Consider the following 24,042-nt stretch of genomic DNA (forward strand, 5'->3'; position numbering starts at 1 on the left):
CCAAAGCCAAGACTCAACCTTGCAACATTGTGCCACACTACATGTTGTGTCTAAGACCAAAAACCATGCCAACAATAAGCTAGGACTCAACCTCACAATAGAGTTCCATACTATAAATTTTGTCTTAGACTAAAAACCATGGTAATGATAAGCCAATACTCGACCTCGCGTTGCCCAGAATTGTAATGCCTTGGTCTAAGCACAAGGCCACGCCTTGGTTTGTTTCATAACAATATGTGAATATTGTCTCCATGCCATCGCATTGCACCTATATATATACATTTGTAGGGGCTAACGAGGTTTTCATTTATTCAAGTAGGGCCAACATTCAAACTTACGTATGATTGATTTTAGTGCTTAGGACATGACTACGGTTTAGTATATGATTATATAATTGGTTTGTCATGGTTTATTTATAGTTAAATGTTGGTTATAAGAATGTTATATTTATCATTATGTGATGTGATCTTGCTATGGTTCTATTCCAATGGTTGACAGACTCTTGGTTATATATTTGAATGCATGAGCTAACATGTGTTTTTTCAACTAGTATGAGAGGGTAGTGATCCTTCTTGATAATCCTTAGATGATTTAATGAAATAGTGAGCATATAGGTATTCATGAGCTACAGGTAATTTGTTTACAAAGTGTTTGCATAAATGATTATTGTGTGTTTCATATGTTTGAGCATGATTAGATCCTGGAAATTGATTATGGAGGTTCTTGTACTTGGAAGACAGAATTTTGGGCAGTTCTGGGAAGTTGGTCTGGAGGTTAGCCCTAAAAATCTGAAACAAGGCTTCTGGTTGCACTCTCAGATCCTAGAAATTTTAGTTGTAGCCACATGGAGGGTGAGTTTTTAATGTTCCTGGAGCCTTCTAGCTACATGCACAGACTTGCATGCATGCGACTTGGAGGTAAAATGGGTGAAAAAATGGTTCCAACTCAAAGAAAGGTCACGAGTGAGATTTTTCTGATGTCTAGGTGAGTATCTGTCCTTAGAAGGTTGCAAGAAGTTTAGATATGTGGACCCCACTTCCATAACTGGAACTTGGATGTTGGGTCATATATGGTAACTCTTAGCTCATGTTTACCTTGGTGAGCTTGTAAAAGCAGGTGAATGTGGGGTAGGGTGCTACAAAGTGGTATCTAAGCAAGGTTGCAGCACTGGACCTTAGGGTAAAAGTAGTTTTTTATGCAGGTTTATATGCTTGGCATGCATTCATGATGGTTAATTGTTGTTATATGTGTTGTGGTCATATGCATATCAGTCATTTTTTATTGCTATTATGGTTACATGCATGATAGATGTTAGTTAATTATTGTGGTTATAAGTGCGTGCATTGGTAATCATGCATAATAGTTAACTTGTTGTTTGCATTATGGTCATATGCATGTTGTTTATTGTCATTGTAGTTGCTTGCATGATAGTTAGGTTCTTGATATTATTATTCATCATGCTAATTTGGACTAACTTATGTAGATGTAATAGAATCCCCTCAAATACATTGACGTATCATTTTGATTATGTCTTCTATTTGGCTTATCTAACATGGTATGTTTACACGATGATAAAAGGCTAAGAGATGAAGAGCAGAATAGTTGGGTACATTTTATATGACTTCCCATACATGCTAGAAGAGACATTGGGGGATGGGTTAGATCAATTGAGCAATAGGCAGAGGGAGACTTTCCTGACCTAGAAGATACATTAAGAAGTTTAAAGGAAGAGATCATAAGTTGCAAGGTAGATAATAAGATTTTGAATTAAGCACAGGAAATATTTGCAAGAGCTCAAGAGAATCAAGTTAGTGTTAATGCAATCGTTCTCCAGAGTCTTTTAGATTTGCAGAAGTAGGGATAGTTGGGAATCAGTCATGAGGATCAGCAGGAAGAAAATACTAATGGTGCAGATGGAAGCAGGTTTTAGAAAAGGTACAGGATAGAGAGTTATGATATAGTGAAGAGTGGTAAACTCTTGGATACACCTGAGAAGATGACTAGCACTTGTGGATTTTATTCTAATTCTACTTCTGAGATACATAATCACCATCACCACCAGCATTATCATAGGTGGAATGAGAAGGAGTACTTGCTAGAGGAATTTAAGAAAGCTAAGCCTCCTTCTTTTGATGGTAATTTGACTAAGTCAAAAGATGAAGAAGCATGGCTACATGGGATGAGTTTGAAAGGCTCTTCAAGAAGAAGTGTATGTCTGAGAGATATCATGATGGAAAGGCCAAGGAATTCTATGAGCTTAGAATGAGAAAACTGTTACACAAAAATATCGTCACCATGATTATTTGCAGTTAGTATGGGTCTATCATCACTTGTACTGTCCTCCTAAGCAAGTCTTAGACCTCAGCTCTTCAAATCAAGCTTTGGAAATGAGAGAAATACATTAAAAATCAATGTAACTCTGGTTCTGCACTTTCTCTCACTGTCACCTGCGGTCCTGCACCTTCTGTGTACAAAAACTGCGGACCTGCCCGCTCTGTCCCTAACGGTGTAGGTGCGGACCCCTATGAAAGTCAAAAGGCGCAAGTTTTATCTTAAAAAACTCACTTTGGGTTAATTCTAGAGGTTTCTAGAAGGAATTTTGACGTGGATTGTTCGCTCTGAGGTGGTTCATGCATCCCAAAAGAGGAGGAGCTAATCCCTTGATGAGAGGAGGTATCCCTTTGAAGGAGGGCTCTATCCCTTTGAAGGAGGACCTAGTAACCTCCCTCCATTGCACTATAAATACAGGAATTGGGCTAGTTGCTGGGGAGGTTAGAAGTTGAACATTTTTGAGGGTAAATGCTGGTGAAATCAAGACTTCCTAGTTAAGCCTAAGAGGAGAGATCACATACCTTTTTGGTTTCATTGGGGAGTGAGTGAAACTTGTCAAAGTAGAGGAGACTTCTTGTTGGACCCTGGGAGGAGCTTGTACAGCGTCAAGGCAAAGGTTGTAAAGTTCTTCTTCTTTTGAATTAATACAATCAAACTCATTTTTCTCAACAAGTATCTTATGTTATTTGTTTCATGGACTCCTTGACTTTCATGTTAAATATGTTTTATGCAATGGCTTTTCAGGTTCTATTTAATTTGTTTTCCTTGTTTGTGTTTGCAGATTCGCGACAAAGGAGCTCATTTGGATCGAAGAAGCGAGGGCATCCACAAGCTTGCGTTGGACCTAAGATAGGCCCTAAAAACACTTGTTTTCTATTGTTAATCAAAGCATATTTAGAGAAAGATAGTGTCTGGTTGGTTTGCTTGTCATTAGGTCTTCTTTAGATTCTAGGAAGGTCTATCTTGTCCGCAAGATCGACTTATTCCGTGTGACAAAATGACAAGATCGATCTAGAAAATAGTACACCACGTTTGCCTCATCAAATGTCTTTCCAAATTCCAGTGATAGTAGAAAAAGGCCTATTCATCAGACTGTAATTGATGAGGGAGCCTCAACGTGTATTATGTCAATACAGTGTTGGAGATCGCTTGGTTCTCCTTCGCTAAATCAATCCCGACGATTCTAAAGGCCTTTGATGGCCGTGGGTTTCATCCTTTTGGCATTCTGCAGGATTTGCCTATAGGGGTTGAAGGAAAAACCGTTAGTCTAGATGTGGAGGTGGTTGATGCCCCTCTAGATTACAACCTTCTCTTGGGTCGAAGTTGGTCTTACACTATGATAGCAGTCGTTTCATCGGTCTTTTGAGTAATAAAGTTTCCACATAATGGAAAGATCGTAACAATAGACCAGCTGGCTTACTTTTCATCCGACCTAGCCTCTTCGGACAGTATTCAGCATGTCGGTAAAATGACTATCCCATATAAGGATGTTGGAGTAGGATTAGTTAAAGATGCCAGTTTACTGGGAACTTTTCCTTTTCCTCCGATCAACACATCATCTTCATTTGCAACCATTCATATGATTACATCAGACACCATTGTTTATGATGATCCTTGGATCATTCCTTCTGAATCTGAGATAGACTCATTTGGTAATTCCATGCCTTTGAGTCCACATGAAATTGCCTATGAAGCCGTGCAATCGTTTACCAACCCGTGTTCAACCAAAAATGACTTAATGAATGTGGTCCATGAGGAATCACTTTTCACATCAACCTCGGATTTAACCACGTTTTCTGAACTTGTTCACTCTGATGAGCAAATTCGTGAAATCCTATGTGTAGATGATTTACCATGGGAAGATCTCCATCACAGATCTTCGTTTTTACCTGAGGATGATCGTTTTGAAAATGATTTCTCATCAATTTTTACAACTGAATATGTCAAGGAACCTCAGAATCCAATGAAACATCCCGATTCAGAGTTAAATTTGGGAAACATCTCTCGAACTATTCCTATTGACATTTTGGTTAAGCCCGGAATTGTTGAGAACATTCATATAGATGCCTCGTGTACAGATGACGAAATTCAGATATATAAGGTCTTATTTCAAGAATTCCGCGACGTGTTTGCCTGGTCCTATGAGGAAATGCCAGGAATTGATCCCGCGATTGTTGCTCATGAGATCAAGACTTACCCGGACGCTAAACCCGTCTGGAAACGTTTGCGTCAGATTCACCCATGAAAAGCTGCTGTAATTAAAGCAGAAGTTGAAAAATTATTGAAAGCAGGTTTCATTTATCCGATCTCGTTAACGGATTGGGTATCGAATATTGTTCTGGTTAATAAAAAGCAGGGAACAATAAGAATATGCATCGACTATAAGGACATTAATCAAGCTTGTCCAAAGGACAATTACCCAACTCCCTATATCGATCAAATCATTGATGATTATGTCGGCACCGAAATATTCTCCTTCATGGACGGTTTTTTCGGCTACAATCAAATCAATATTCTACCTGCCGATCAACCAAAAACGGCTTTCATTTGTCCATGGGGGACATTTGGTTATTGCAAGTTACCTTTTGGGCTTAAGAATGCCGAAGCAACTTTTCAAAGGGCGATGTATTATGCGTTTCATGACATCAAGCACATTGTGCAACCCTATCTCGATGACTCGCGTGCTCATTCATTACATCGAGTTGATCACCTCGTCCATCTACGAGAAATCTTTATGAGGTGTAGGCATTATCGGATTCGGTTGAACCCACACAAATGTGTCTTCTGTATAGAAACGGGTCGATTGCTGGGGTTTGTAGTTTCGAAAGCTGGCATTCACGTTGATCCCTCAAAGGTCGAATCTATCATCAAATTTCCTCCTCCTTCGAGTCTTCGCCAACTCCAAAGTTTGCAGGGGAAAGCAAACTTTTTACGACGATTCATTCCTAACTACGCCGAGGTTACAAAGGGTTTTACCCTGTTGTTGAAGCAAAATACTCCATTCTATTGGGATGAGATATCTCAGAAATCTTTTGATGCACTCAAACGCGCGTTGACCCATGCACCGTTGTTGCATCCTCCAAATTACAACCAGGATTACTTCTTGTATCTCACCGCCTCTCATTCCACCATTGGAATGGTCTTAGTTCAGGAAGATGAATTCGGAACAGAACATGTGATATATTACCTTAGTCGAACTTTAAATCCATCTGAGCTAAAATACTCACATGTGGAGAAATTGGCATTGGCAGTTGTTCAAGTTGTCCAACGTTTTCGTCACTACATTCTACTACGTAAAACTATTGTAATTTTGGATTGCAACCCTATGATCTAAATTTTGACCAAGAAATTGCTAGGGGGAAAGTACTCTAAATGGATTGTTATCCTGCAAGAGTTCAACTTGGAATTTGAGAAATCTAGGTCTAAGAAATCTTTAGTTTTTGCGGAGTTAATGTGTGACTTCCCGCGTGCGGACACGGAAACTGTGGTGGAGGAGCCCATTGCGGACGAATCCTTGCTTCTAATCAGCACTTTAGATCTGTGGTATGGGGATATCATCGTTTATCTCCAGACCCAATCCTTTCGGCCAGAAATTTCAAGGTCAGAACGTCAAAAAATTCGATTCCAGTCCCAACAATTCAGGATTATTGGAGATACTCTTTATCGGCATGGGGCGGATTCTATTTTTCGACGTTGCTTAACACATGAGGAAGCTGAAAGGGTTCTAAATGACTGTCACTCTGGAGCATGTGGCGGTCATATGTCTGGGTTTGCCACAGCTCAAAAGATATTGCGCGCTGGCTACTTCTGGCCGTCTTTATTTAAAGATTGTATTACGACGGTCCGAAAATGCCACAACTGCCAAATTTTTGATCGAAAGATGCGCGCTCCACCTGCTCCTCTCCACCCTATAATTTCCGTTGGTCCTTTTGCCAAATGGGGTATCGATTTTATTACATGTAACCCTCACTCGACCAGGGGGCATGCGTATATCATCCTTGCGGTAGATTATTTTACTAAGTGGGCCGAGGCGATGCCTACATTTGAGGCAGAAGGCAAGACAACTGCAATTTTTGTGTTCAATCATATAATTGCTAGGTTTGGTGTCCCGCAAGCGATAATCACTGATCATGGGCGCCATTTTCGAAACGTTATGATGACCGAACTTATAGGCCAGCTTGGTTTACGTCACGATAGTTCAACCCCTTATTATCCACAAGCGAATGGTCTGGTTGAATCCATCAACAAAGTTTTAGTTATCATGATCCGACGAATCATTAGGATTCATCGGTTGAATTGGCACAACATGCTATTTTCAGCGCTTTGGGCGTACCGAACTTCAGTAAAAACATCAACAAGGTTCACTCCTTTCCAACTAGTCTATGGTTTGGAAGCTGTGTTACCCATTGAATGCGAAATCCCGTCACTGCAAATGGCCATCGAGTTACTTCCAGCCACTTCTGAAGAGGAAAAGCGTTTGTTATACTTGGCTCAATTAGATGAGAATCGACGTGATGCTGCATTGGTGATCGAGACTCACACAAAACGAATGAAAGCTCAGTATGATCGAAATGTGACCCCTCGAAATTTTTCGGAAGGAGATCTAGTCTTAGTTTATGATCAAGCTAATGATAAATTCGGCGCTGGAAAATTCGTTCCTATGTGGCATGGTCCCTATGTTGTCAAGTGAAAGCTAGCCAAAGGGGCTTATGAATTGGTAGACTTTAACGGGGACTCTTTGGGTAAACCCAGAAATGGCCTTTACTTGAAGAGGTATTATGCTTAAAAGAATGGGTATGGAGATTTTTAGTTAGGATAGTTTTTTCTTTCTAGCTGGTGTGTTTTAGTTTAAACAATGTTCTTAGCTTAGAGATTGTTTTTCGTCATTATTCCTGCTTATCTTGGTTTTAATCTTGATATTGCAGATGTCGATACCTCTCCAAACATACATTGGTTTCGCTGATGGTGCTTGTTGTAATACACGGAACATCTATTCCACAGCTTGGGTTATCTATTCGCCCTCTGACGAGTTAGTATCTATGCATGGGGTAAGCCTCAGTCAAACAACGAACAACATTGCCGAGTATAGTGCAGTGATTGAGTTATTGTCTGAATCTATTTCATTTGGGATTCGGAGTTTGATAGTGAGGTTAGATTCTGACTCGTTGTATTACAGCTTAATAGAGTGTATGCCATTAGAAATCCAGTGTTATTAAGATTATTTTTGAGAGTGCGTCTCTTGGAACGTGACCTTGATTATATTGAATATCAGCCAATTCCAAGATCTTTAAATACATTAGCAGATGCAATTGCTTCTCGAATGTTAAATAGACATTTGCAATAATCATACATGTAAATTTAAAACCATTCCATAAACATGATTTACAAGATAAACCGGTAATAGTGATATATATATATATATATATATATATATATATATATATATATATATATATATATATATATATATATATATAGGAGTGTGTCAAAAAATACATCGTCCTCGATCATAGGTTGAAAAACACCTTATGATCGGCAAAAATGATAAGTACAAAAAACAAAAATGTCATATGTGCCCACAATAGGCGATCATCCTATCACTGGTGTTGATCTCTATAATAAACCACTGCATGGGCCACCTTGCAAAGGAACCTCCTAAAAGGTCCCGGGACCCCAATCACATAGCACTGAAGTCGACGAGGAATGTCATCTGTAGTGGTCTCAGGAATATCTCCTGTCAAGCACTCGAGGTGACCCTCCAACTCGGCCAAAACCTCTGCTGATTCGTCCTGTGGGGCTGGTGCGGGTGCAATTGGTTGCTTCCTCTCGAAAGGCCAGAGAGCGGCTGGTCGCTGTGGACCAAAATCTGCATTTGAAACTTTTGCTATCAATTTTGAGACGATGAAAAATAAAAAAAAAATTAAAATAGGAAAAATGTTGAAAAGGATTTTACCTGACTCGTCCCACTGCTCTCCTGGTGGAAGAACCATGTCTGGGTCACCATGAAAATCTAGCCCAGTGTAAGGGAAGTCCTGAATAGAAAAGACCTGGTTTTCCAGCCATTGGAAATACTCAAGTTTGAATCGAGCAACCTCTGTCCTCTCGTCCGGGTGACGGGCCATGACTGCGACCCATCGCATCAGTTTGGGCTCTCGAGGAAGCCCAACTCCAATAGTAAGGTGCTGTGGGATCAGCATAGGAACCCTCTCCAGGCCAAAACTCACGACTAAAGCCCCATAACCAAAGGTCTTTAGTCGTCTGTTCTTGGCCCTGGTCAGTTGGCCTTTCACATTGGCCAACACGGCATCGCACCAGTTGAAGATGGTGCCTCGAAAGTAATCAACTGCCATACGCATCTGGGATCCGGTGGCAATATGTAATGCGGCAGCTCCGCAAAGTCTGGTGACAGTGAATGCAATCACCATGAGCTCAGGACAGGATATCGTCTTTATGTCTATCCCTTTGTCTCTAGCCTGGCTGTTGCAGTACTCTAGCCAGAGGGTATCGACAGACTGGCCACCTGGCCTAGTCCCATGCAAAGTCAAGTCTTCGCCTCTCTTAGGCAAACCAGTCAAGAAATATATGTCTGCTGGCTCGATTTCGAGCTGGTGGCCACCAATGAAGAAGCAATGGTCCTGTATGCTCCATCTGTCAACCAGCCACTGTAAGAAATCCACCTGAGCCCTCATGCCAGGAATGGCCTAGAATTTGTACAAGTCGCATGCCCTCAAACCATCAAGTGAAGGCTGATGATTCCATGCGGCAGCATCTATGTCCTCATGCTCTCGTTCATGCCAATCTAGCATGATGTATTCTCTGCATCAAGTATAAAGACAAATTAAATTGCTAGAAATTATTTTATGTGGTCCATTTTTGAGAATTTTTGGGTTAAAAACCCTTGTAGCGGGGACCGCACCCTCCAGGTTAGACACAGTGCGTGGGGCCGCACTTTGTCTACATGGAAGGTGCAGACCTCGAGCTTTTTCCCAATGGAGAAAAAGTTGGGGTCCGCAGGCCAGCAGTGATAAACCTGTGGGCCCCCGCGCGCAGGTTTTGTGCCTAAAAACCCTCCCAAAAATGAAATAAATGACTAAAACAAAAAATTAAACGGTTAAAAATGAAGAGTGGGATGATGTGGATTACTTGGAGAAGACGGCGTTCGATTTCGACGGTTGGATTTTCCGCAATCTTCACGGGAAGTTTTCTGAGCAAAAGCACTATTTTCTCACCCAAACTCAAATGGTAAAATGAATTGAGAAAGGCCCTTTTTATAAGTTTTTTGAGTAAATAAATTGCAAATTTGTTTATGTTTCACTTTGAAAAGGTATTTTGCGACATTTTTATCCATTTCAAATAGGTATGAGTAATGTTTGTTTTTTTGTGCAGAATAACGGATTATTCAGGTGAAATCTATCATTTTCGACGGAAAAACATGTAGAGTCATCTTTAAGCCCTTTTCTGACTCCTGAAACATGAAAAGATTGCCGAGTTTTTCTTTTAAACTCGTTAAAACGGAATTAAAAGATGGTCCACTTACTGCTCTTTTCCGACCGTAAAAACATGAAAAGATTGCTGGATTTTTGTCGTTTCAAATTCGATATTGGTTATAAAATGACGTGTCATTGATCGCTTTTTTACTTTTTCGGGTCAAGGGCACTAATAACGAAAATTACTCCTTGGTCGTAAAAGATCAAGCGGTTCTCTCAAGTATTATTTTATACTTTTTCGGGCTTGGGAGACACAAATTTACGAAAAAGGTCAACCCTGGAGTCTTCTTAAGTTTTTTCAGACTCTCTAAAATTGAAAAACACCAAGTTTCTCCTATACTGGACTCGTTAAAATTTTACAGTAAAGGACCTGTTCAATTACAAACAGGAATGAACCACTCCTTCTTAGGGTTCGAATCTAAACTAAGTTGGACTCATCCGAAGGATGAGCTTATAATCAAGCAAATGTTATCCTCCTCAAGCTTGTCAAAAATAAAGAGGTACTTGCCAGAAATGGTGGGGGAAAAGAGAGAAAAATGAATCTGTTTGTCATACTTTGTAACCACTCTTGAACACAACACTTTCATTCACTTGGGTTGGGAAATCCTTTGCCTAACAGTTGATCAAACCACATTGAAAGTCTTCAGCCGATTTCTTGGTATTAACTTTGGGTCAATTGTCACCAAACCATCTTCCGTGTCGTTATGTGTTCAAGAGGTCACTGCCAATAAGCCATTCATCTGCAAAATATCTATCATCCATCTTAACCATCCCTGAGTCAGTCCTTGCAACTAAATTTATTCAACTTGATCTATGATTTCATGTTGTGGGCTTGCCTACGATGGATCGCTTTCTATCGACATCAGCTCATTATCTAGAAAGATGATCTAGAAATCGTCAGTACCTTGAAATCTGCATGCCTCAATGGCAGGTTTCTTGCCTTTGACGACAGTTTACATCATTGACTTTTGATCAAAGGATTCCGTGACATGTTCGACATCAACACATTTATTCATATCTCATGGATTGTACTGGGTACTTTGAGAGCCATTGACATCACTGGTGGTTTCTCTCACACTTGTTAACAGTTTACATCATTGACTGGTAATCAAGTGGTTTCTACCATGTTTGACATCAACACATTCATTCGCATGGATAGAATCGTACTGTTTCGGGAAGTAGAAATGAAGACCCTGGATCTAGTTTCCACAATCCAGGCTGCGAGGAATTTTGTATTCATTATATAATGGACTATTCATAAACAGATGGCTGTGTCCATATGAGTCTATACTCGTGATGTTTTACAAGATCATTCCTGTATCAGAGCAGTAATTAGTTTTCTAGTCAGTTTTGATCTGAGTATGGGAATGCCTACCTCAGCGATGATATGATCTCATATATATATATATCTTGCATTGAATGTTTTTACAGGTTCCAACCGGGCTCTCCACAAGATGATCCTCGAAATGATAAAGTACTTCTCTTCCTAAATGATCAATGAAATCCTCATCTACTACAGAATTCGCACTTTAGGGGGCAATCTGTTACACAAAAATATCGTCACCATGATTATTTGCAGTCAGTAGGTCTATCATCACTTATACTGTCCTCCTAAGCAAGTCTCAGACCTCAGCTCTTCAAATCAAGCTTTGGAAATGAGAGAAAGACATTAAAAATCAATGTAGCTCTGGTTCCGCACTTTCTCTCACTGTCACCTGCGGTCCCGCACCTTTTGTGTACAAAAATTGCGGACCTGCCCGCTCTGTCCCTAATAGTGTAGGTGCGGACCCTTGTGAAAGTCAAAAGGCGCAAGTTTTATCTTAAAAAACTCACTTTGGGTTAATTCTAGAGGTTTCTAGAAGGAATTTTGACGTGGATTGTTCGCTCTGAGGTGGTTCATGCATCCCAAAAGAGAAGGAGCTAATCCCTTGATGAGAGGAGCTATCCCTTTGAAGGAGGGCTTTATCCCTTTGAAGGAGGACCTAGTAACCTCCCTCCATTGCACTATAAATACAGGCATTGGGCTGGTTGCTGGGGAGGTTAGAAGCTGAACATTTTTGAGGGTAAATGCTGGTGAAGTTGAGACTTCCTAGTTAAGCCTAACAGGAGAGATCACATACCTTTTTGGTTTCATTGGGGAGTGAGTGAAACTTGTCAAAGTAGAGGAGACTTCTTGCTGGACCCTGGGAGGAGCTTGTATAGCATCAAGGCAAAGGTTGTAAAGTTCTTCTTCTTTTGAATTAATACAGTCAAACTCATTTTTCTCAACAAGTATCTTATGTTATTTGTTTCATGGACTCCTTGACTTTCATGTTAAATATGTTTTATGCAATTGGCTTTTTAGGTGCTATTTAATTTCTTTGCCTTGTTTGTGTTTGCAGATTCGCGACAAAGGATCTCATTTGGATCGAAGAAGTGAGGGCATCCACAAGCTTGTGTTGGACCTAAGATAGGCCCTAAAAACACTTGTTTGCTATTGTTAATCAAAGAATATTTAGAGAAAGATAGTGTCTAGTTGGTTTGCTTGTCATTAGGTCTTCTTTAGATTCTAGGAAGGTCTATCTTGTCCGCAAGATCGACTTATTATGTGTGACAAAAACAAAGATCCAAAAGTTCATCAGTGGACTTCCATTATCATTCAAAGATCAAATTGAGTTTGATGAGCCTTAGTCATTGGATGAAGTCTTAAGAAATTTGAAACATTGTTATGAACAATCAAAGTGCAAGCTTGAGTTCAAACATGACTGGAAGGGTAATGAGAATACTTAAGGAAAATGGCCTGAGAATTGAGCAAGATATGAGGATGTAAGTGATAACGAAAATGTGGAACCTCATAAGAAGTTTAATGTAGTTGAGTAAGGACAGGGGTCTCAGCCTATGGAGCAACAAAATAAAGGAAATGGAAGAGAACCATTGCGATGTTGAACTTGTGGTGGAGGTCATCACAGGAAGGATTTCTCTTTGTATAAGAGTGGTGCAACGGAAGCGTGACATGCCTCATATCTAAAGTGCTCAAGAGGTGCACATAATTGTGGATATAGATCAGATCATTCTCCATATCGATGCAGCAGTGGATAACAGGCAAGCAGATCATCGAGCATCCAATATCAAGATGTAAGGTGGAACTGAAGGGAGATTTCTAGGCAGAGCCTGAATGAATCCTACAGTAGAATGAGCTCATGCTCTAGAACTAAGCAATAGAGCACGTTAAAGTGCATGGAAGCACCTTGGGTCCGAGGAAGTTACATGGAATATGGTTGATTAGGTGTAGGTATAATAGATGATTTCTAATTATAGTTGAATTTTTCAAGAGAATTGGAATCCCTTGAGAGATGATATGTGCATCTGTTATGTTGCAGGGCAGCATGCTTGGTATAGTGTTATATTTATTAATTCACTAATAATCGTGTGTTTATGGAAGTGTGATACAAGGAATTAGATAGCAAAAGACACTGTCATAGATCTTGAACAAGGCTTGGGTTGAGTTTTCATTCATAAACCCTTAGAAGCATTAGGAACTCACGAGGATTGAGTCAAGGTGTCTATTGAAAGTTTTGTTCTTTCAGTGTTTTGTGATTTCTTTGTGCTTGATTTATGATTTTGACTATGATTGGTGCATGACCATGCCACTTTATTGTGGTGTTGTATTGTTGTTTGGTTTTCCTTGTTTTCTTTATATTTCCTTATTTCTCTTGCATTTTATGTTTTGAGGGTCTTGGGAATGAGTTGGGGAAAGAGGAAAATTAATGGAGCTTGAGGAGAGTTGAGTGAAACCTAATACAAATTATAAGAACCAAATGAAGCCAAGTGCATGAATAAAGGGCAGTTGAGAGCAAGAATATGACATCCAGCTGGGTCGGTTGGGTCCATTGGGGTAAATGGATAGTGGCAAGACAACCTTGAGATAGGTAATCAGGAAAGGTAAAGTAAATGGATTTGAGGTATCAGATGCCTTAGCTAAGTTGGGAACTATTGTTCTCAATGTTTTGCATGCATTGCATGGATAAAGAAAGTTCTATGAACCTTGACCTTATGAATATTGGTGATTGTGTTGTGATCATTATTATGCTTATATATATATATATATATATATATATATATATATATATATATATATATATATATATATATATATATATATATATATATCTATCTCTCTCGCTCTCTCTCTCTCTCTCTCTCTCTCTCTCTCTCTCTATATATATATATATATATATATATATATATGAATGTCATTTTCTGACATGGTCGCCAGGGATCATTCTTGTGGAAGAATAATTGTTTTATGTAGGTGAATGGCATGAAAAGGTTCATGGTTTATGAGGAATCATGTGGGAAGAGTAGCCCTAGAGGATCTGTGATTTTAGTATCAAGTGGATATGATTTTTATATTATGTTTTTATAAATATTCTTATGTTTATGCTATGAAATGGGAAGTGAAGGGGACTCATTCTAAAATTCCCTAGAGGCTATGGGTTGGGATAGAATCTCTACAACCCTATAACAGCTTGGGTTCCCTAGAGGTTGTGGGTTGGAGCCTTGTAACAACTTTGGTTCCCTTTAGGTTGTGGGTTGAGACAGTAGTCCCTTGTTCCCTGGACCACTTAGGAAGAGACCAATCTTGAGTTAATATATGAAAAGGTCATTTCTGAAGATTTTTGCGTTTATGCTTTGATTTTAGTAGTGTGTTCTATAGCATGCTAGGAAAAACATGGATAATTAGGAATATCAAACATCTTGCATTTGGATTGTGGATGCACACAATAAGTCATGGGAAAGTATAGATAGTGCGGTCTATGGATGTGAAATATTGTTGTTATGTACATGTTGTGTTGTGTACATGTTGTATAGATTGTATAGGTTGTGTTGTGTACATGTTCTATTGTGTACGTGTTGTATTGTGTCATGTGTATTGTGTACGTGTGGTGTTGTATCATGTGTATATGTGAAAGTGTTGTGGTACACCATGTGTAGGTGTATGTGTTGTATAATTTGTTTGGATGGGTAGGTACGGGACTCTCTTGATGCTCTTGTTGCTGATATTGAGGGAGGAAGCAGTATAGTCTCTCAATTCCCTTGTTTCTTTGGAAGAGAAGATAAAAGAAGGCATTGTGTGCTTGTCATATTTGGATATTGATCCACTATCTATGTGGTCAAGAGAAGAGAAGGAATTGGGTGCTTTCCAGGTTTGGAAACTAATTCAATATGTATACGGAAATGACAAAGAACAAAGGCAAAAGTAAAGAACAATTTGACAGATAAGTATCAATATTTTATTTCAGTTTTTATTATGGAAATCAATTTGACTTGTTGTGATGGAAATTATGTGTTTGGTATAGGAAATCATGGAAATGACCCGTTGGGTGGTTGGTGGTTTCAAGAGTTTTAGTAGTAGCAACAAAAGGAATTGGAACATGTAATAGTATGCTAGTAAAGGACTTTAGGAGCATGACCATTGTGGGACAACTGTACTCAATAGTGTCCATTGATTTCCATAAGCATGTTATGACTGGTATGATGGCTTTGAGGTAGGGATATGCCTTGGTTTTTGGACTTTATGATGCAAGGAAACCTTTCCAAGGGATGGATCACCTGAGGGACTAGGAAGGTGAGAAGGGAATGAATGGGAACTTGGAAGGTGAGTGACTGCATAGAAGGGGTTGACTGAATCACCCGAGGGACTGGGAAGAAGAAAAGGTAAGTCTAGGGAATAAATTTGTTCTGGTCAATAGCATTATTTATTGGAATCAGAAGCACATTGGGAGTGTGCTTGGGAATAATGAGACAATAATTGTTCACTAAGAGAACAAGTAGTGCAAGGATTGTAGCATTGGTCAATGGAGACAGACTTGATCTTGGTGGTGGATTCTAGACTTCCTACAAAGGAGGTGAATCCTGGTACTACTTTTGAGGGTGAAGAATTGAGTCTTTAAAATCCCTTGTTACTAATGCAGGCCTCATATCCTTTTATTTGTTGCACTACAAGAAAAAATGTCATTGGTGAGATTTATGCCTATGACGAACCTTTAAGGTTTGTCACCAATGTCGCATATGGTAACGGTCTATAAAAAAGCATTGTTGTAAGTGTATATAGTGATGGCCCTTTAAGGTTTGTCACCAAAGACATTTTCAATGACACTTTTGGTGAGGGTCGTTAAAGGACCGTCACTAATTCTCTCTTTGGTGACACTTTTGGTGAGTGTCGTTAAAGGCCCATCACTAATTCTCTCTTTGGTGACACTTCTAGTGATGATATTTTATTGATAGTCACCAATGATATTTTTGGTTACTTTTAGTGATGTTCAACAAATGTTCGTCATCATTGATCATTTCAATGATTTTTTGATGGTGCTTCATGCCTATGACGAGCCTTTAAGGTCTGTCACCAATGTCGCATATGGTGATGGTCTTTAAAAAATCATTGTTGTAAGTGTATATAGTGATGGTCCTTTAAGGTTTGTCACCAAAGACATTTTCAATGACACTTTTGGTGAGGGTTGTTAAAGGCCCGCCACTAATTATCTCTTTGGTGACACTTTGGTGAGGGTCGTTAAAGGCCCATCACCAATTCTCTCTTTGGTGACACTTCTAGTGATGATCTTTTATTGACCCTCACCAATGCTCTTTTTGGTTACTTTTGGTGATGGTCAAAAAATTTTCGTCGTCATTGATCATTCCAATGAGTTTTTGATGATGCTATGTACCTGTTACTATATTTTTTGTCAAAAGATAATGATTTAAGACCCTTGTTGTGGAATCTTTTTCATTATGTGTCCAATGTCATAGTGGTTATAATAGTCAGTCAATTTGTTAAGTAATTAGTGTGCATCATTTCCCTCAAGTCATAAGAATATATTTTTCCTACGAGTAAACACATGATTAACCTTTATTAGGCTTATTATCTAGCAAATTTCATTTAAATAAACTTACACTAGTGTGTGTAGGAACTATATTATTTAATCCATAATCAAGCTCTATCAATTCTAATAATGAGAGAGGCCTAGCATTCCTTAACACTCATGGCACACTTTAACATGCTTTGGAACAGTACAGTAGCATTCCTTGGCACCTCCGATGTCTTGGAACATCTTTGTACCTGGAACATCTTTGTACCTAGAACACCTTGCCATGAGTAGGACACCCACGAACATGTTAGCATGCCCTAGCATAGCATAGAACTCCCCTATCATGTGTTGGCATGATCTGTAGTCCCTAGCATGCCCTGGAACACCTTGGCATAATATTGCATTGAAAAACAGTAGCACTTGGCACACATTGGCACTTGTCATGTATTGGAACATATTATTAGTGTGCCTAGCATGCCCCTTTGAGAAAGATAAAGTCTCGACTTATTGACCCTCTTATGTGTTCATTTCCTTGCATTTTATCTTAGTTATTCCTTTTTTTCCTTGAAACTCCTTGACGCATATTGGCATACTCTAGCACCATGCACAACTTAGCATGTCTTAGCACCTGCCATGCCTTGGCACTATTTGGCACATGTTAGCACACCCCAGAACTACCTAGCACACTCTATCACTTCTTGACATTCCCTGATATTCCCTAGCATGCCTTACCCATGCTTAGCATACCTTGTCACTCCCTCCTTGGCATGATAGCTAACACCCATTGACACTCCCTGGCACACCCTCATATTCATTCACTTCCATGCATTTTGACCTAGTGCTCCCTTGTGTTGTCCTAGTACTCCCTAACACTCCTCAGCATGCATTGGCACTCTCTAGCACACCTTATCACTCTTCGATATGCTCTACCACTTCATAGCACACATCACACTCCCTAACGCACATTGGCACTTGGCAAGTCTTAGCATGTTTGGCATGTGTTGAGATGACTTGGTATGCTTTGACATTGTTTAATATTAAATTTATTTGAGATCAATTATTGGAAACTAGATGAGAAGAAACAGAGGAAGATTTGGCACTTAGAATGCATTGACACATGGCACTTGGCACCTATTGGCACCTAGTTTTGGTGTGCCTAGCATGCCCCTCGTTGAAAAGGTAAATTGATGACTTATTAATGCTATTATGTGCTCATTTCCTTGTAGTTTAACTTGTTCCTCCCTTTTTCTACCTTGATAGTCTTTGGCATGCATTGTCACACCCTTATACATCTTAGCATGCCTTAGCACTTAGCACATCTCAGCTTGTTTGACATGTCTTCATACTATCTGGCACTGTTGTGGGGAAAAATGCCTATGCAGGACGATCCTATCCACCTAAGGTGTGACAGTGCCTTAGCAACAAACAAGTACAGCTATTCTGGTTTCTTCCTTTATGAAATGTGAAAGAAGAGAGATAAATAGACTTACCGGTGTCTTCCGTTTGTCCCTCGATCCGGTCTCTCTTCCCTTTGGGAGTTCACAGCTACTTGCCTTCTCACTCGCCCAGCTTCAACAGGTTCATGCAAGATCACAAGAGAACAACTACTTGCCTTCTTGCTTGTCCAGCTTCAACGGGTTCCTGCAAGATCACAAGAGAACAACTACTTGCGACAAGAGAAGAACACTACACAAAGATATTCACATTCATAACTAGTTTAGGATTAGAAATAAACCAAATACACTAATGCAATCATACATCAAGAATACATCAACATATAGGAGAAACCAAGATAGCTTTATTGATGAATAACAAGGTTTAGGAAGAGATACAACCCAGAGGGCTCCAATCTAGCATCTCCTTCCCAGCAAATAGAATTCCTATCTTCACCCCCTTCAAAGCATTAAGCACCCAATGATTCCAATCTCAAACCAACAACAATTCTTTGCAATAACAAAATTCCAGCCTCTAGATCTCATGGAGGAGAGATCCATATATAGATGTTTGGAGAGAGGATGAGTCAGCTTGAGATCTGACTAGTGTCCTCTCCCTCTGTCAATTCTTGATTCCACTTGGAGGTTCTTGCTTCCACTTGGAGATTTGGAACCTCTTACTCATCACTAGTCGAATTCCCTGAGGCAAGTGTCATTTTGGAAGCTTCCTGGGTTCTGACACCTTGAGAAATGAGCTTGCCACATGTCCACTCTCATTCAGCGCAGGTAGCCAGTGTCCCCTTTGACATTCAACGCAGGTAGCCAGTGTTGGATTTGACATTCAGCGCAAACAGCTAGTGTAGCCACTGAAATGATCCTGAATTGACTTGTTTTTGAGCAGTTTCTGGTGGAGAACTTCTGTGAATTGTTGTGGTTTGTTAGCCTTGTTCCTCTAGGGGTAGGAACAACATGTTTAGGGACTTTGGATCCCTTAGATTATGGACATTTCATGCTCAATGCTGTAAGGCACAAAAATGTCTATAACAGTTGCCCCCTAAAGTATGAGGCTGTTTATCGGGTGAAATGCTTTATCAGGGGGATCCGAAGTTCATCCAATGCTGGGAGGAGACCTGTAATTAGATACAATACAATACATTATTTTTCATACTGCTTTCATGATCTAGCTGAGGCGGGCATTCCCATGCTCAACTTTATAAATTCATTTTTCTGTACATAGAACAGACAATCGTCTGATGGTAGACTGATAATTTTGATGAAATTATCATCCTTTGAGTAGGATGATTATCTGCTGTAATGATGTACATGTCAATGTCTTTATCTTTCCTGAATATATATCGCAGCCCGGATGGATGAAATTAGATCCGGGGTCTTCAAACTCGTTCGATCTTCACTCTAAGTACAAGTCGATCCATGTGAGAAATGTTCTGAAGTCGAACATGGAAAGACATCGCTTGATTACCGGTCAATGATGTAAACCGTTAACAAGCGCGAGAGGAATCACTGATAATGATAATTACCCTCAAGGTACTACAGTACAATTCATGTGGTGTGAATAAAGGACTTGGCGTCGAACACCACGCAAAATCTTTCGGTCGAAGGTCATTGATGTATACCTATCGCCGGAAGTGAGAAACTTGCCATTGAGGCATGCAAGCTTCAAGGTACTGAAGGGGTTGTTCCTAGATCAACTTCTTGGATAATGAGCTGATGTCGACAAGAATCGATCCGTCAAAGGAGGGCCTTAATGAATCCCACATCAGTGACACGGAACGGAGCTAATGATTTTAATGGAGGTGAAAATGATCTGTGACATATGATTCAGGGTGGCGGTCATGAAAGGACAAAGGATAATGTATGGCAGTGGATGGGACACGGTTGACTTTTCTGAATGACTTCTCTTGAACATATGGCGACACTGATGCAATGGATTGGTAGCATTACCCCAAATATGGATGGTATGGCGAGACCATGGATGTGACCGGTGAATGAAACAACCCAACCCGATTATGGTACGGAGGAAAAGTGTCATGTTCAAGAGCGACTTGCTACCATCAAAGTTTTCTTTAGTTTCTCCCAATTTTTCCCCAGTCATTGCTGACCAGTACCTCTTTATTTTTGTCAATCTTGAGGAGGATAACATATGCTTGTTCTATAACCTGCCCTTCGGGCAAGCCCATCGCTATGTTTTAACGAGCCTAGCGATAGTGAAACTCGTTCTCGTCTAAAGACAAGTTTGTCGCTATTTAATGATTTTAACGAGTCTAACGACAAATATAACTCGGTCCTTTTCATTTTTAGAGAGTCTGAAAAGGTACATAAAGTTAACTCCAAAAGTCCTTTTTCGTCATCTAATCCCTTAAGTTCGAAAAAGTATAAAACAATACAGAAGGGATGAGTTTTCGATAGTTTTAACGAGCCGAATAAAACAAGCGCTCGATCTTTTTGTGCAATAATCCCTCAGGTCCAAAAAGATTAAAATCTAGAGGAGGGATAGATCTTCCTATCCCTTTAATGAGCTGGAAGGCCAAGGACTCGGCAATCTTTTCATATTTTACGAGTCAGTTGAAAAGAGCTTAAAGAAGACTCGTCTTTTGAGGAACGAGTGATAAACAGGGTTAGCAGCTGATTCCAGGTACAAGTTGGAATTTTCCAATCACGGCAGTGTCACAAGGATGGCTAGGTGAAATCACTCTTCGCAGTTGTTCCTCAAAATGGGTAAACAATCATATGGAGGTGAACGATCGGCCAAATGAAAAGTGGAGGTGACGGTGCAAACACGACCAAGGCTTTAATAGCTGATGATATTACATTCAATGTGGTTATTTACCGGGATAGTTCATTTTTTAACGAGCTTAAACACGGGTGGAAACATTTGCTCGATCTTATGTTTATTTTTTAATGAGCATGAACTATGTGCTAAAACTTCTCGGATCTTGCGTTTATTTTTTAACGAGCATGAACTGTGTGCTAAAACTGCTCGATATACCAGTCATATGATAAGAGTGTCTCATTGAGATTCTATTTTTTATGGAGCTTCATCTCACAAAGCTATGCCCCGCATCCTTTCGTTATGCAAGTTTGGAAACGACTAATCCTACGAGTTTAAATGGTTAGACCTACAGGTTTAAAGGGAAGGACCTAAAAATTTAAAAAATAAATAGCCGTCGCTTGCTTGCACTCCAAAAGGTTTGCATGCCCCCAGGCATAAAGTACGATTTCAAGGTTACCCCTACTTTAGTCCGGCAAAACAATTGTTTAACCAAGAGAGGCCTACCTCTTTCAGGTTACCCAAAGATTGTCTCGTTAATCTTTCAAAAAAAACACTTCTTCGGCGATATCTACCGAAATAGACAAAGGCGAGAGACTTAGATCGTCAACTCACATAACTTTGACAAAAGAATCTTATTCCAGAACAACCCCTCTTCCAACCACGGATGGGGTACGGACTAGTCATATTCTCCTGCGGAAACCTACCCTATACCCAAAGTTTTCCTGCCGAAGCAGACCAGGACGCATGCCCCCTAGGTTCCAGTCATATCCTCCCGGATTACTCGCGCTCATCAGGAGGACGGACCGTGGGTTGAGACACTTCTTGCGTGAATAGACCATTTAGGGATGGTATATGACTATTTGCGATGCGTGATCCGGGAAATGAAAGTTGGTCCATGAGCTTGACCATTCTTCCTTCATGCGGAAAACACATTACTCTAAAGAGTGAGGAGATGAGGGCCCCCATGCAATATATATAGTCTCGTCCAAGGAGTAGGTTATAATCCAAGGGTCCTTGAACGACCATCACGTTCATTTGAACGATCTTCCCTTTCAATGTTATGGGCACATTGGGGAGGATCCCTAAAGGTCGACTGGTTCCTTTATCAAAGCCTGATAGATTTCTCATTTCAGGCAAAAGCGCTGGCGAACCAAGCGCTTTCCAAGAAATAGAGGAAAGGATACTCACAGATGCCCCCTCATCAATGATAGTGCCAGCCATTACCATTCTGTATATTTGAACGATAATCCTGAATGGTATGCTTGTTGGCAACCGGGGTCTGCCTAGTTGGTTCCAGTCGAAGGACACAACCAGGTTGCTTGGTGGTGGGACCGAATAGATGGCCGGGTATAACTCTGACGAAGTTCCTTCCTGCGATAAAGGAATGGGCAAATTGCCCCCTTGTCCGTCGGAGTCTGTGTTGATGAAGAGAATTTGGACGGTGTCGTCTTTATTCTCCCCTGTGATGGTATCATTCGAAGATAGAGCCTCTGAAGGCAAAACCGGGTCAACTGCCGTCTCAACCTTTTGACTTTCGTCAGGCATGGATCCAGATGGTTCATCTTCAATGATAGGTGCTTCGGCTGACCACCTGGGCGGGCCAGTCGGGTTTTCAACTAGCGAAGGACTTGGCAGGAGTTTTTGATATCCAGGAGGAAGTTGCACTGGTAAAACCGGGCGATCTTCCAAAACTCTTTTAGCCTCGTCTAAGAAGGGACAACAGTGGATAGCATGGTCACCTTCACACAGTTTGCAGGGAAATCTAGCTTTCCCTCTCTGTCCTGTGGCTTCACTTTCACTAGTTGACGGTGAGCAGTCAACATGGCTGTCAGAGGTTGATGCTACCGAATTGTGCAAACGGGGAGAAGGGTCCCTTAGTATCCGAGGGATGCAGGGACAATCTCTGTGGAAGTGGTCTCCCTTGCATATGACACATGGCGATTTAGGCCTAGTCAGTGCTGTGTGTGGATTTTTGTCAGACGACACTTGTCTGCCCCCAGTCGCTTTTGGCTCCTTCTTCTTCTTCTCTTTCTTCTTCTTTTCCTTCTTTTCCTTAGGAACTTGGTTTTTTGTTTTACCAGTTCCGTCAAGAGATGATGAAGGAGGAGAGGAAGAGTTAGATGAGGTAGAAGGCTGGTTGGCAACTCTGGTCTGGTCTAACTGTTGACTCGACTGTTCAGGAATAGTGGTGTTCTGAACGACATTGGTTGAAAAGAGCCAGACCGGCAGGCCAATTGTCAGTCCTGGAAGCGACAATGTGGCCATATGGGGCGCACCAACATCTCCCCAAGAGGAGAAGGGACTAGGATTTCCACCAAGGGGAATTCCTTGGTTGGTGTGCTCCATTTTTTCAACCTAAAGATCAACGCAGGAATAAAGGGTGATTGTTCCGTTTAAAATAAATTTTTAACGACGCTTAGACACAACTTGCTTTTTCAGTTTTAAAGAGTCGAGAAAAAGCTAAAGATGACTCTAGTCTCCTTCGATGTTTTAACGAGCTCGAAGTGACAAATGCTCGGATGGACTTTTTCCGTTATAGAGTCTGAAAAAGGTCAAAAGGAACTGCTCTGGAGTTCTAGGCAGAGGGTGTACCAAACTTTTCACAAAACCGCACAATACTTTTTAGGGTACGGGCGGTCAATCTTCCTGAATGCTGTGTTCAGTGCATTGCGATCAGTAGGGCGGCCGACACGACTTCCTAAGGATAAAGGTTTTATGCCTATAGGGGTCTCCCAATATATACGCGACGGTACGTGGGAGCACAATCCGTACTGGCGCTATCGTCCCTCAGGAGGAATCACCCACCATCCACGAGATCGACAGTCACCAGGCTTAACGACGCCGGAACACGTCTCTAGCCTAGACCTCTATGTTGTGCGTTATGTTGCAAAGCGTTGTTAAGTTCATTCAATTTATTTTAGGTTGATCTTTTTAGAAGTTTGCCTTTCAAGGTTCACCACGAGATGTATGATACAATTCCTAAATGCAGTCTAAAGATGATAAGCAAGCTTTATATCTTTTCAACTTTGAAAATCCTAGCTACTAAGGGAAAAGAAAGACACCATCTTTTCTCAAAGAGCAATCAGCACACTCTAATGCACTTTTCCTAAATCAGACATGCAAACTATCAAGATGCAAATGCAGAATGCAGGTGT

The sequence above is a fragment of the Pinus tabuliformis genome, chromosome 6, assembly GCF_031772625.1.
Source record: "Pinus tabuliformis cultivar Carrire ecotype Pingquan chromosome 6, CPIR1, whole genome shotgun sequence".
Taxonomy (NCBI): domain Eukaryota; kingdom Viridiplantae; phylum Streptophyta; class Pinopsida; order Pinales; family Pinaceae; genus Pinus; species Pinus tabuliformis.